The sequence below is a fragment of the Suricata suricatta genome, chromosome 4 (genome assembly GCF_006229205.1).
Source record: "Suricata suricatta isolate VVHF042 chromosome 4, meerkat_22Aug2017_6uvM2_HiC, whole genome shotgun sequence".
NCBI classification, from domain to species: domain Eukaryota; kingdom Metazoa; phylum Chordata; class Mammalia; order Carnivora; family Herpestidae; genus Suricata; species Suricata suricatta.
Window position 1 is genome coordinate 8135092 of NC_043703.1, and position 12126 is coordinate 8147217.

Consider the following 12126-nt stretch of genomic DNA (forward strand, 5'->3'; position numbering starts at 1 on the left):
GTAGGAAAGTGGATGGACCTTGAGGGTGTCATGCTGAGTGAAGTAAGCCAGGCAGAGAAGGACAGAAACCATATGTTTGCACTCATAGGTCTAGCAGGAAAACAAGAGAGACCTAATGGAGAACCAGGGGGAGCGGAGGAGGGAGAGAGAGTTGGGGAGAGAGAGGGATGCAAAACTTAAGAGACTATTGAATGCTGAGAATGAACTGAGGGTTGAAGGGGAAGGGGGAGGGGGGGAAAGAGGTGGTGGTGATGGTGGAGGGCACTTAAGGGGAAGAGCACTGGGTGTTGTATGGAAAACAATTTGACAATAAAATATTATGGAAAAAAATAAAATAAATAAACTTTAAATAACATTAAAAAAATAGTTAGGTTTTGTTAGGATTCCTTCTTGAGCACCCATGTTGTTGATATACTAATTTGTTTGGGACACCAGATGTAACAATCAGGAGTGACTCAGCGTTGCTATTTATCTATATACTCCATAAAGGGCTTTTTTTTAAATGCTTATTTATTTTAAGAAAGAGAGAGAGAGAGAGAGCATGAGCAGGGGAGGGGCAGAGAGAGAGGGACAGAGAAAGAGAGAGAGAGAGAGAGAGAGAGAGAGAGAGAGAGAGAGAGAGAGAGAGAGAATCCCAAGCAGGCTACACGAAGTCAGCACAGAGCCAGATGTAGGACTTGAACTCACAAACCTGTGAGATCATGACCTGAGCCAAAATCAAGAGTTGGGTGTCTAAGTGACTGAGCCATCCAGGTGTCCCAGAGCTCTTTGATTTAAAATGTATAAACTGGGGTGCCTAGGTGGCTCAGTCGGTTGACTAAGGCTCTAACCCTCCCCTGCTCACACTGTCTCTCTCTCTCTCAAAAATAAATTAAAAAATTTTTAAAGAACTTTAAAAATAAAATAAAATGTATAAAGTATTCTGGGAGAATAACCACATAAACTTTAAGAAATTTGCTCAATTAGTTAACTATAATCACACAAATACACATAGCAAGCTACAAGTAACAAACAGTTTAGTTCATATGTTTATTTCTATCTTTTTCTCACAGAAAGGTAGATACTATAGACTGCTGTAACCAAGTCAGTGAAGGGAGAGTCAATATTCAGAACCATGTAGATATGCTTCCTTCCCCATGAAAGTTCTATGTAATTAGCAACTGAAGTCTATAAGCTCATCTTGAGGCCCTGTCACTTCTGTCCTGGAATCTATCTTTATATTTGGGTTTTAATTTTTTATTTTTTTGTTTATTTATTTTTGAAGGAGAGAGAGAAAGACCATGAATAGGAGAGGGGCAGAGAGAGAGGGAGACACAGAATCTGAAGCAGACTCCAGGCTCTGAGCTGTCAGCACAGAGCCCATTGGGGGCTCGAACTCACAAACCATGAGATCATGACCTGAGCAAAAGTCGTATGCTTAACTGACTAAGTCACCCAGATGCCCCATTATATCAGGACTTTTAATCTAAATTACAGATTTATCAGAAATATTTCAGAGTTTAGAAATTATGGGGGATATACCTTTAGTTCCAAAATTTGTTTTCTTCCAATGTGTACACTCTGGAAGTACTGATTGCCTTCGATGGGAAATCCTCTGGTGGTTCTAGGTGGTGTAGACACACTCTAGTTCTATGATTCCACTGTAGTGGAGGCTACCAGTTGTTAAAGCCAAGAAGACAGATCCCAGGGGATCAGTTAGTTCATCCTGAAGTCTCACGAATTTCATTGGCCCAGTGAAACCCTCCCAATCCCATCTCATCTGACCCACAGTTAGAACACAATCTTACTGATTAAAGATGCTCCAAATATGCACCATCCTTGTTTTGGATTTTTTGGGTGAAAATGGGTGACACCAAAGAAGTAAATACAATGAATGTTTTTTGAATATATCCAAGCCAAGATATTACTGTAAACATGTGGAAGCAAAATCAGAGGTCATAGTAGTAAGAGTAGAGGCATATATGAGGTAAAGGAGCCAGTCCTAGCAAAAGCTCTGGGACAGAGTGAGGAGACCATCTTGAAACCTGCAAGTTGAGACTAAACTTTGAGACCAAATGAAGACCAGTGAGGCATCATCACCCGAGGGCAGCGGGGGAATGAGGCAAGAAGAGACGACTGCATTAGTTTCCTGGGGCTGTGATAACCAATTACTACAAACTGAGTGGCTTAAAACAAGAGACCAAAAATCAAAAGCAAGTTATCAGTAAGGTTGTTTCCTTTTGGAGGTTCTGAGGGACCATCAGGTCTCTGCCTCTCTCCCAGCTGCCCATGGTCCCTGGCAGTCCTTGGTGTTCTCTGCTTAGAGCTGCATTGCTCCAAGTTCTGCTTCTGTCCTCACAAGGCCTTCACCTCAGTGTGTCTCCTCAATGGTCCTGAATCTCTTCCATTCCTATGACCAGTCATATCAGAATTGGGCCCATGCTTATCTACGATAACTAACACAACTAAGTACATCTGCAAAAAAAACCCTATTTCCCAATAAGGTCCCATTCTAGGGGGTCAGGTGGGCATAAATTTTGAATGAACACTAACCCAGTACAGTGCACAATTGTCAGGTCATAGAGGACCTTGTAACCATAGCATGAAACTTTTTTTCCTTAAATGCAATGTTAAATCTTTAGAAAGTTTTTAGCTGAGGGAAGGGCATACGTTATACATTTGTAAGATCATTCTGACTAGGATGTAAGGCAGGGGGGTTAGGTAGAAAAGAAAAGGAGTACAAAAGCCGGTTAGTTGAATACTGCAGTAATCAAGCCAAGAGCTATAGTGATTTGAGTTGTGTGCGGGCATTTACAGCCAAAGGACACGAACAGTTTTGGGAACTATCTGAAAGATGAAATAGCATGTGTTGCTGATGGATATGATGTGGGAGGGATACAAAGGGAGGGACCCTCTATTTCTGCTTTAAGTAACGGAGTGGAAGGGGGGTACCATTTATGGCAACAGGGAAGAATGCCAGCCAGGGTGGGGACGGATAGGAATCAGTTCCATTTAGAACATATTACATTTGAGCTGCACATTACAATTCCAAGAGGAGATAACGTAAGGCGGTTGGAGCCTAAAGAGAGGTCAAGACTTGAAAGATAAATTAGACAGTTATCAGTAAGTTGAGGATGATTAAAACCGTACTGGATGAGGTCATCTGGAGTTTGAGTGCAGAGAGAGGAGAGCCTGGGATCCATCCCAGGATGTGCTCCTGCTTAGGGAGTAGTTAGAGGAAAAGGAACAGACAGCAAGAGAAACTGGGGTAAATTTGTCATTGAGGTAGAAGGGAGTCCAGGAAGACATAGCATCCAAATTTGTGCTGTTCCCACTGTGTGCATGGTAACGTGAAGTCCCATGGAAGACTGCATTGTTCATTCACAACATTCACGTTCTTTCTACCCTTTCGGTCCAGGCTGGCTCTCTCTGTGGGGGGCATATACACCACGCAACAATGACATTACACCTGGCCATGCAACTGGCTGTGGCCAAGGGACTATGAGCAGAAATCATGCATTAGACACTGAAGCAGACATTTCAGAGCTCTTACATGGCTCTGCCATCATTCTATTCCTTCAGCATCTATTCCTTTGGCACAAAACCTGAAATGAGGAAGACGTGAAGAGTAAATCTATAGTCAACATTTAATATGAAGGATAAATCTTTGTTTCTGTAAGTCACTGAGAACTGGGGAGTGCCCATTCACCACAGCATAACTGAGGAAAAGCTGAGGAAACTTTCACCTTTTATATAGGAGAGGTTGTTCAGGGCTCTGGACCCCACAGTACTGTGGAAAGAATGGAAGCCTTCACATCATACGTATCTCAGAACAGACCCAAAAGCTACCACTTCCTACTTTTGGGAACTCTAACAAATTAATTGACATCTCTAGGCTTCCATCTTCCCTTCTGGAGAAAAGGGTATCTATCTTGCAGAGCCATTGTGAGATTGAATAAGATAATATTGTCAGAGCACTCAGTGCAGAAGTTTTCAAAAATATGTGTTCATTTCTTCCTTCCTTCTTCCTTCTTTCCTTCCTTCCTTTCTTATCTCATAATTCAGATTTGGAGTACAAGGTACCATTGGGTTGCTCAAACATCACTATGTCATTAGAATAGGGGAGGGACTAAACAAAGAATCTGCAGAGTCCCCACCTGGGGACTGTCCTGTGCTCCTGGGCTGGCACCAAGGGGACAGTTGTGCCTGAGAAATGATGACCATGACACTATCGGTATCAGCCTTCATTCACATAACGGTCAACCCCAAGGGATTCAGTTCAGAAAATAATTCAGATGTCCTCATAATGAGAGCCAAGTAAAGTCATCTCCTCAGCACATTACCACTCCTAGGACAGGGCAGATGGGAGGGTCTCTAGTGTCTGGGCTGGATTGGAGGAAAAGAGGTCTAGTACTCTTAGGAGATAGACTAGTAGAAACTAAGATCGAGACTCAAAAATCAGGAACTTGTAACCATTTAATAGAGAATTAACTCACCCCAGGCCACCTGTACTCTTTCTTCTATACATACTACTTCTCAAAAATAAATAAATAAATAAATAAACTTAATTAAATAAAAAAAGAAGAAAAAGATTTAGTCTTGTGACCTTAGCCCATAAAAGTAATGAAATGGGGGGGGGGGGGAGTTGAAACCATGATCACACAAAAACTTGTAAAAAAAATGTTTGTAAGGGCGCCTGGGCGGCTCAATCAGTTAAGTGTCTGACTTCAGCTCAGGTCATGATCTCGCTGTCTGTGAGCCCAAGCTCTGTGTCGGGCTCTGTGCTGACAGCTCAAAGCGTAAAGTCTGCTTTGGATTCTGAGTCCCCCTCTCTCTCTTCCCTTCCCTCACTTGTGTGCTCACTCTGTCTCTGTCTGTCTTTGTCTCTCTCTCTCAAAAATAAACAAATATTTTAAAAAATTAACTTTTCTAGTCGCATTATTCTTAATAGCCAAAAAATGAAAACAACCAGATGTCCCTCAATGCATAAATGGATACATAGACTACGGTATCTGCATACCATGCACTATTATTCAGCCTTACAAAGGAAGGAATTCTGACACATGGGTGAACTTTGATAAAGTCATGCTAAGTGATAGAAGTCAAACACAAAGGCCACCTATTACAGGATTTCATTTCTATGTAATTCCCAGAATATGCAAATCCGCAGAGAACTAGGCTAATTAGTGGTTGCCATGAAAAGGGATTAAAGTGAATGGGAGTGATAGTGGGTACAGATTTATTCAGGGGTTACGAGAAAACTCTGGAAGTGGTAATGGTGGTACAGCTTATGAATGTACCAAAAACCAGTGAATTGCACACTTCTAAACCATGATGAGGGATGGGCTAAATGGGTGACGGGCATTAAGGAGGGGACTTGTTGAGAAGAACAATGGGTATTATATGTAAGTGATGAATCACTAAATTCTATTCCTGAAATCATTATTATACTATATGTTAACTAACTTGGATTTAAATAAAAATTTAAAAAGTAAAAAAAAAAATAAACTATGAATTTTATGGTATACAAATCACATCTCAGTAAAAGCAGAAGGGAGGGGGAGAGGTACCATTAGGGAGTGTGTTTCTGGTGGTGGGTGGAGCTTGTAACCCACTGCCTCCTTTCCCAATCTGATTCCGTACCTCGGGTCTGGACCCCACAGTCTCAGAGACAGGCAGGAGACAGAAGAGAGCTAGCCAGCCCTGGGTCAGGGGCTCAGGCCCTGAGGCAGAGCCTGGGGCTTGCCTGTCAGCACGGCAGCAGCAGTAGAGACTCCACCAGGAGCCGGACAGGAGTGGCAGGTGCATCCAGGTGAGCCTCCCGCATGGACCCTGGAAGGGCATGGAAGAGCAACGCGGGTCATTTCCCTCAGTGTCTCTACATGTCACTGGGAATGCCCATCAGCCTTTGGCTCTCTTGAATCATGGCAAGATCTTCTTCTGCCCTGAGAATCCCCACAGAAAAGACGGAAAATACTAAGAGCAGGAGAGCAAGGAGGAGCTCAGAGGAAAATCTGACTGCAAAAGCACCCGTCATAGCTCACAGCTTCCCCAGGTCACAGAAAGTGTTGCGTCATTACAATAACAGAAGGACTCAGGGTCTTGCTCTTTGTGAAGCAAGGTCCCCTGAAGATAGAACTACCAAAGGAAAGTAAAATTACCCAGATTTTTTCCCACCCCTGTGGGCACACCTATCAATTCCAGAAGCACACAGTCCTTCTGATTGCTAGAATGGGAATCAGTCAGAGTCTGAGGAAAGTAGCAAAAGGTAAGGTCCCCTGTCCTGGGCATTGGTTAGTAGCGGGGAGGAGCTAAAGAGGAGGAGCCTGGGATGTGCTCCCCAGGGACAAATCCCTATTGTCTCGCTGGCCTTGACCCTCCTAGATAACTGGCTCTGACTGTGTGTTCCCCAAGTTGGATTGGGAACTCATGATAACCTGGTACTTCCTCCTTAAACAAGGAAATCGGTCAGGGATGGGCAGAAGGAAGTGTATGGTATTTCACCTTGACCATCACTACTGATCAGAAAGAAAGAAAAAAAAAAAAGGAAATCCTACCATCACAAATCACCAATGTATTCCCTGTGACCATCATGCAGTATTTTGCAAAACTTTGCATTTTCATGGTTTCAATAATTTTGATTTCTGATAAAACATTTCCTATCCCCCAGTTACCCCTAAATAGGCACCAGAGCTTTGGAAATCCAAGCATCTTAATGCTCAGGGACATTTTTTAATGCCTGTGAAAAAATTGCTACCACAATTTTCCATTTATGAGTACTATCAGCCATCAATAGTGCCTGAATCTTCACAAGAATTGAGTGCCCAGAGATGAGGAGAGAAATTTTCTTTAAATTTGATCCTCTCTCTTTTCTGAAAAAGATCAGCTTCTAACTGAGTTTGCACAATGGTCCTGTGCAGACGTATGTATTCTTTTCTTGTCAGTGACTCGATATCTTTCAGATTGCAGTGCATTAAAATGCATCCCAGAGAGCCTAAGGGGGGGTGGGGGATAAATATGGCACTTGTCTTGAACTCATAGAAAGGGTCATACTAAAAAGGAATTTAATAAAAATCATTACCGCCTAAAAGCAGTTCCAAAATTTAATTATACATTTTCAACCCCCAAAGTAAATGTTCTAACATCTAAACCCACAGAAAAGCTGCCCAGCTTTATTACTGCCATACCTAGAGGTTTTTGGGTTTTTTTTTTTTTTTAAATAGTCTCATTTAATTCTTGAATGCATGACCACCTAGCACTGCAGGTAGAGAAAATTTTTCCTCTTTTGCTAAAATAGTCTCCACTCTCAAAGGCCCATGGCGATCCATCAGTGTGATCCTCTGGGGTAATTAGACCCCTTCCCCCTTCCAGGCAGACGTTCTAGAGGACATTTCTGGCTGAAGGACAGCAACGTCCAGGGCTGTATTCTCAGCTGTTGGGTCATCCTCAGTCCCTTAGTGCCATGGCAGTTTTTCAGAAGGGAAATTAGTCCCCCTGCCAACTTTTATATTTTGTATAAGCCCAGATGTCACACTCCGCTAATGTCATACTAGACTGTAATATTTTTATAACGTAGTGCAGAAAACCAAAGCAGCGCCAAATAGACACATTGCTGCCAGATGGTTGACCTTTATTTACTGATAAAAGTTTTTCAAATCATAAAACTTGAACTTATTAGAAATGAGCTGAGTTTTCAAGTTTCCAAGTGAGCCCCATTCTCTCTCCCAGAGACAGCGGGAGAGAGAAGATGAGCTCATAAAAACACAGGGTGTGTAGGAATCCAGAAGTCTTCATAGAGCAAAGATGGGGCAGGGTGGGGGGCTGTTGGCTTGCTCTCCAGGATATGGTTTTCTGTGTGCAGTAATGACTGGACTTGTCTCTCATGAAGTGAACTAAGGAGCAGATCTCTGCATGCCTGTGAGTTTAGGCACACGGCCACCTGCCTTCAAAGCACAAGGCTGCTTACTGTCAACCGATGGTCTGCGTCCTCCCACATCTCCAGCATAAACAGGACGAAGGAGACCATGTGGCTTCCCAGCCTGCCTTCAGCTTACCCCCAAAGCCATTCCTATACAGGAACGGAATTTCTAATTGAGTGTAATCATATTATATTTACTTCAAAGAGTGCAATTATTTCTCCTTCATATTTTCCTGTAGATTTATTTTCTTTGAAAATGTTTTCTGTCCTGATTCATGTACTATTTTTTTCTTTGCAATAGGCTCTACATATGGCTAGGATTTTAATGGGTCCTTTTTCCATCCTAATTTTTTCTTCCCCAGATGAATTATTTTTCCTACATATTTATTGATGTTGGACTCTGCATGTTCCAGGCATTCACCATAACCTTGAAAACAGAAATTTGCCTTTTAGTCATCAATTGTCAATTATTAGGCATTTGAACAATAAATGGCTTCACTGATTTTTATTTCCTATCACAATTTCTCCAGAATGTACTCTTGGATTTGTTACTTTTATACTTGATACTAATATGCTGTCTCACTCATCTGAACTATATTACCTTTTTATTTTACTATTTTCAGCTAACAATAATCACATTTTCGCACACTTCACAGGTTTTCTTCAGCCAACATCAAATCAAACTATGACTTATTCAGGAACCAAATATTTTGCTTTGCTCAAAGATCTTTCTGACTCAGATATATTTGGAAATCTATCCATCTGTCTGTTTTCTTTCCTTATTTCCCTTCTAAAAAGTAGGGTCTTACAAACTCAATTTTAATTATTGGTAATACTCCCTCTTCTACAAAATGATCATCCCCAGCTGGTTAGCTTGAAACTCCCCATTCCTAGGAATATCTAAGCAGCTAAGCATTGTAAAAAAAAACATCAGGTAAAACCATCACTGGGAGGATTAATATACAGTAAAACCTCGGTTTGCAAGCATAATTCATTCCAGAAGCATGCTTGTAATCCAAAGCACTCATGTATCAAAGAGAATTTCAAGAACCATTGGCTCAGTTGTGATCGTGTGACATTCAGCAACATGTACTACTCATATTGCAAGACATCACTCATTTATCAAGTTAAATTTATTAGAAATATTTGCTCATCTTGTAGAACACTCACAGAACAATTTACTCACAACCCAAGATTTTGTTGTATTGGGACTTACCATCAGATAACTTGGGTTGAACTCTAAGCTCTGCATCTTTGTGTGCACATGATTGATGCTCAACATCTTCCTCCAATGCCCTTTACTTCTACGAGATGAGGGTGGCAGTAACAGCTTGCTATTGTCCAGAGTCTTGTGAATACCAAAAAACATACATTCAAAATTGATTGTAACCAAAAATCATAAAATATACTCTCAACATCAACACATAGTATTCTTCCCTTAAGAGTATTCTCTTAGAGGGGGTACTGGGTGCTCAGTTGGTTAAGTATCTGACTTCTGCTCAGGTCATGATTTCACAGTTGGTAAGTTCAAGCCCCTCATGAGGCTCTTTGCTGGCACCTCAGAGCCTAAAGTCTGTTTTGGATTCTGTATCTCCCTCTCTCTCTGCCTTTACCCCACTGTGCTTGCGCTCTCTCTCTCTCGCTCTCTCTCTCTCTCTCTCTCTCTGCCTCCCTCTCTCTCAAAAATAAACTTTTTAAAAAAAGAGTTTATTCTCTTAAAGAATAGAGAGAACAGACAATAGAACACAACTCTGGAAAGGTGAGCTAAAGATGGAAGAGAGAGGAGAAGGTAGTCATAGGGGATGCTGGGTAGAAGAATACACACCTGAAAGTTCACACACACGAGGGGGTATGAGCAGCAAGGGGTAGTGTGAGAGTCCTAAGAACTCCCAAGGAAAGGAAGACCATGAGAAAGGGGGGTATGGGCACCACACATGGGTTCTCCCCTTGGGGACTTTTGCTCCAGCCAGGCCTTCTTTCCTTCTGCCTGCTCCACTTCTGTCTGCACTCAAGGACAATCTCTGGTTTGACAGTCGTCCCAGCGGTGAGGACCCAGAAAGCCTCAGCTCATTTTTCTCCCATAACTTACAACAGTGAGGACAGACTCAGTGAAATGTGCCTGGAATTGTGCCATGAATATAGTGAGAGCACAGTCTTTGTGAGGGAACAAACAGAAATCAGACGGTAGGCAGTTCTATCACCACCCATGAGCCTAGTCCCTTAAGATCAAAAAGAAAAATTAAAGATAATGTTTCCTCTACAGTGGGTGAGCAGCATAGAGCTCACATACCCTTCCTTTCTCACTCTTCTTTACTTTTTCATGATGACATGGAAGACAGAAGCACACAGCTCCTACCAGCCTATTCGTGGGAGAATGGCTACCATGCTCCAGATAGACTCCAGGTCTGAGCAGATGAGAGAGCCAGGTTTCTAGAACAAGGGGTACTATCATCATCCTCCCCTGTCAAGCTCTGCTCTTTTGTGTGCATATGATACATCTCACCTGTGTTTCCTTGGATATTATGTTTGATTTAAAAAAAAAAAACTTAGCAGTAGTTGATTTAGCAAATCCCTTCTATCAAAAGCTTACCTGCTTTCCTCAATCAAGTATCCTGTAAAGCCAATTGGCCAGATATCTCCTGGCAAATTACAGTAGAAACCCTCATAGTGAGTTATTTTAAGCAATGTTTTCTGTGAGATAAATAAGTCGCAGCAGGAGCTCCAGCAGCAGCGACAACTTGGGGCATCTGCCTGGGCACCGGCCATTCCTCAGGTTTATCTTCAGCTTCTTGTTCTATTATCTTAGCACTCTCAAACAGACTTTTCTCATTTGTTTTGTAATCTATTATTCGGGTAATTTCTCTTTCCCTCGTGTAATCTCTAAAGACATTTCCCCAGTGCCAAGGACTGATTTCTTTCCTAAATTGCCTTGCTTTGTTTTTATCCCTTACTGCCTTTCCTCTATCTTTTTCAAATATTTCTCCCAGCAAACTGCTCTCCTCCCCATTTAATCATCTGCCCCACCCTTGGGCTTCTTGATCCTTCTGTGCAGGTTCTCCTCTCCAAAGCAACCTGCCGCCTCTGAGAAACTCATGAATTCCCATGCCACGGGTATCGACAACTTTTTTTTCTTGGTGGGGAATAATTTTTCCTGATTCAATTTGCTCTATATTTTCTCCTGTAAGTGAATTCTTATGGCATATGGTATGGATATTATCTCCTCCTTTCTACGGAAAGACTCCAAATACATTGTGTCATATGTAACTTTTATTTTGGCAATCCCTGATGGGACCAGCTTCTCCATAATGCAGCAAAGTCCTTTCAGATCATTAATCTTGCAATACTCAGACATGGAGATAATGGGGGCACCTGGGTGGCTCAGTCGGTTAAGGGTCCGGCTTCGGCTCAGGTCATGATCTCACAATTTGTGGGTTCGAGTCCCACGTCGGGTTCCGGGCTGACAGCTTAGAGCCTGGAGCCTGCTTCGGATTCTGTATCTCCCTCTCTCTCTGACCCTCCCCTGCTCGCACTGTCTCTGTATCTCAAAAATAAATAAAAGCCATAAAAAAATTTTTTTAATGGAGATAATGTTCAAGTGTCTTTTTTTGTGTGTACATGTATATGTGTGGGCATGCAATGCAGACTCAACAAACCTCGCTGTCTGTCCTCCTATTTCTTTTCATGATAAGCTCTAAGGGAAACTGAAGTCGCCCCCCTCCCTGGTGGTTGGGTGGAGAGATTACAGGTTCTAGTCCAGACAGTGCCAGCGATGCCTGTGCTTTCTTTGTTATGGTAGAGTGACAAAGGAGAGTGGGAAAAAGACTGTCAATTTGATACTCTTTCTCTAGCAGCTCTAGGAAATGAAGCCAACTCAAAGCTTTACCTGCCTTGAAGACTCCTGTCGACAGTTCTGTGCTGAAACAGTCACATGGCTGGTAAACTTGCCCCATTCATAGAATTAATCCATGTCACACACAGGGAGTCTATCTTCAACTGTGCACTTTCTCTAATGTATCCTTCTCTGTGGTTTCCATGCAAGTAACACAGATTGTTTTCAACTTCTACTTCCTAAAATTCAGATGTTTTTTTGCATTTTCACTGTCTCTCCTCAGTCTTCCCAAATGCTGGTCACTATTAAGTGAATGGAAATCCTTCTCTTATTACTAATGAGCTCCAACCCCTTAATCTGGGCTTTCTTCAGCCAATCACGTCTTTAACAAGTCAGGTAA

The 12126-nt window shown here is 42.1% G+C and overlaps 1 long non-coding RNA gene across 2 annotated transcripts in view; it reads right to left on the minus strand.

Moving 5' to 3' along the window:
• Positions 1-12119, minus strand: part of LOC115290443 — a 43057-nt gene extending 30938 nt beyond the window's left edge. For both annotated transcript variants that reach the window (XR_003908096.1, XR_003908097.1), the window contains exons 1-3: positions 11781-12119; positions 9114-9245; positions 5623-5811 (exon numbers count right to left, since the gene is read on the minus strand). This is a non-coding gene — a long non-coding RNA (uncharacterized LOC115290443). The remainder of the gene's footprint in view (positions 1-5622; positions 5812-9113; positions 9246-11780) is intronic.
• Between the last annotated feature and the right edge of the window lie 7 nt (positions 12120-12126).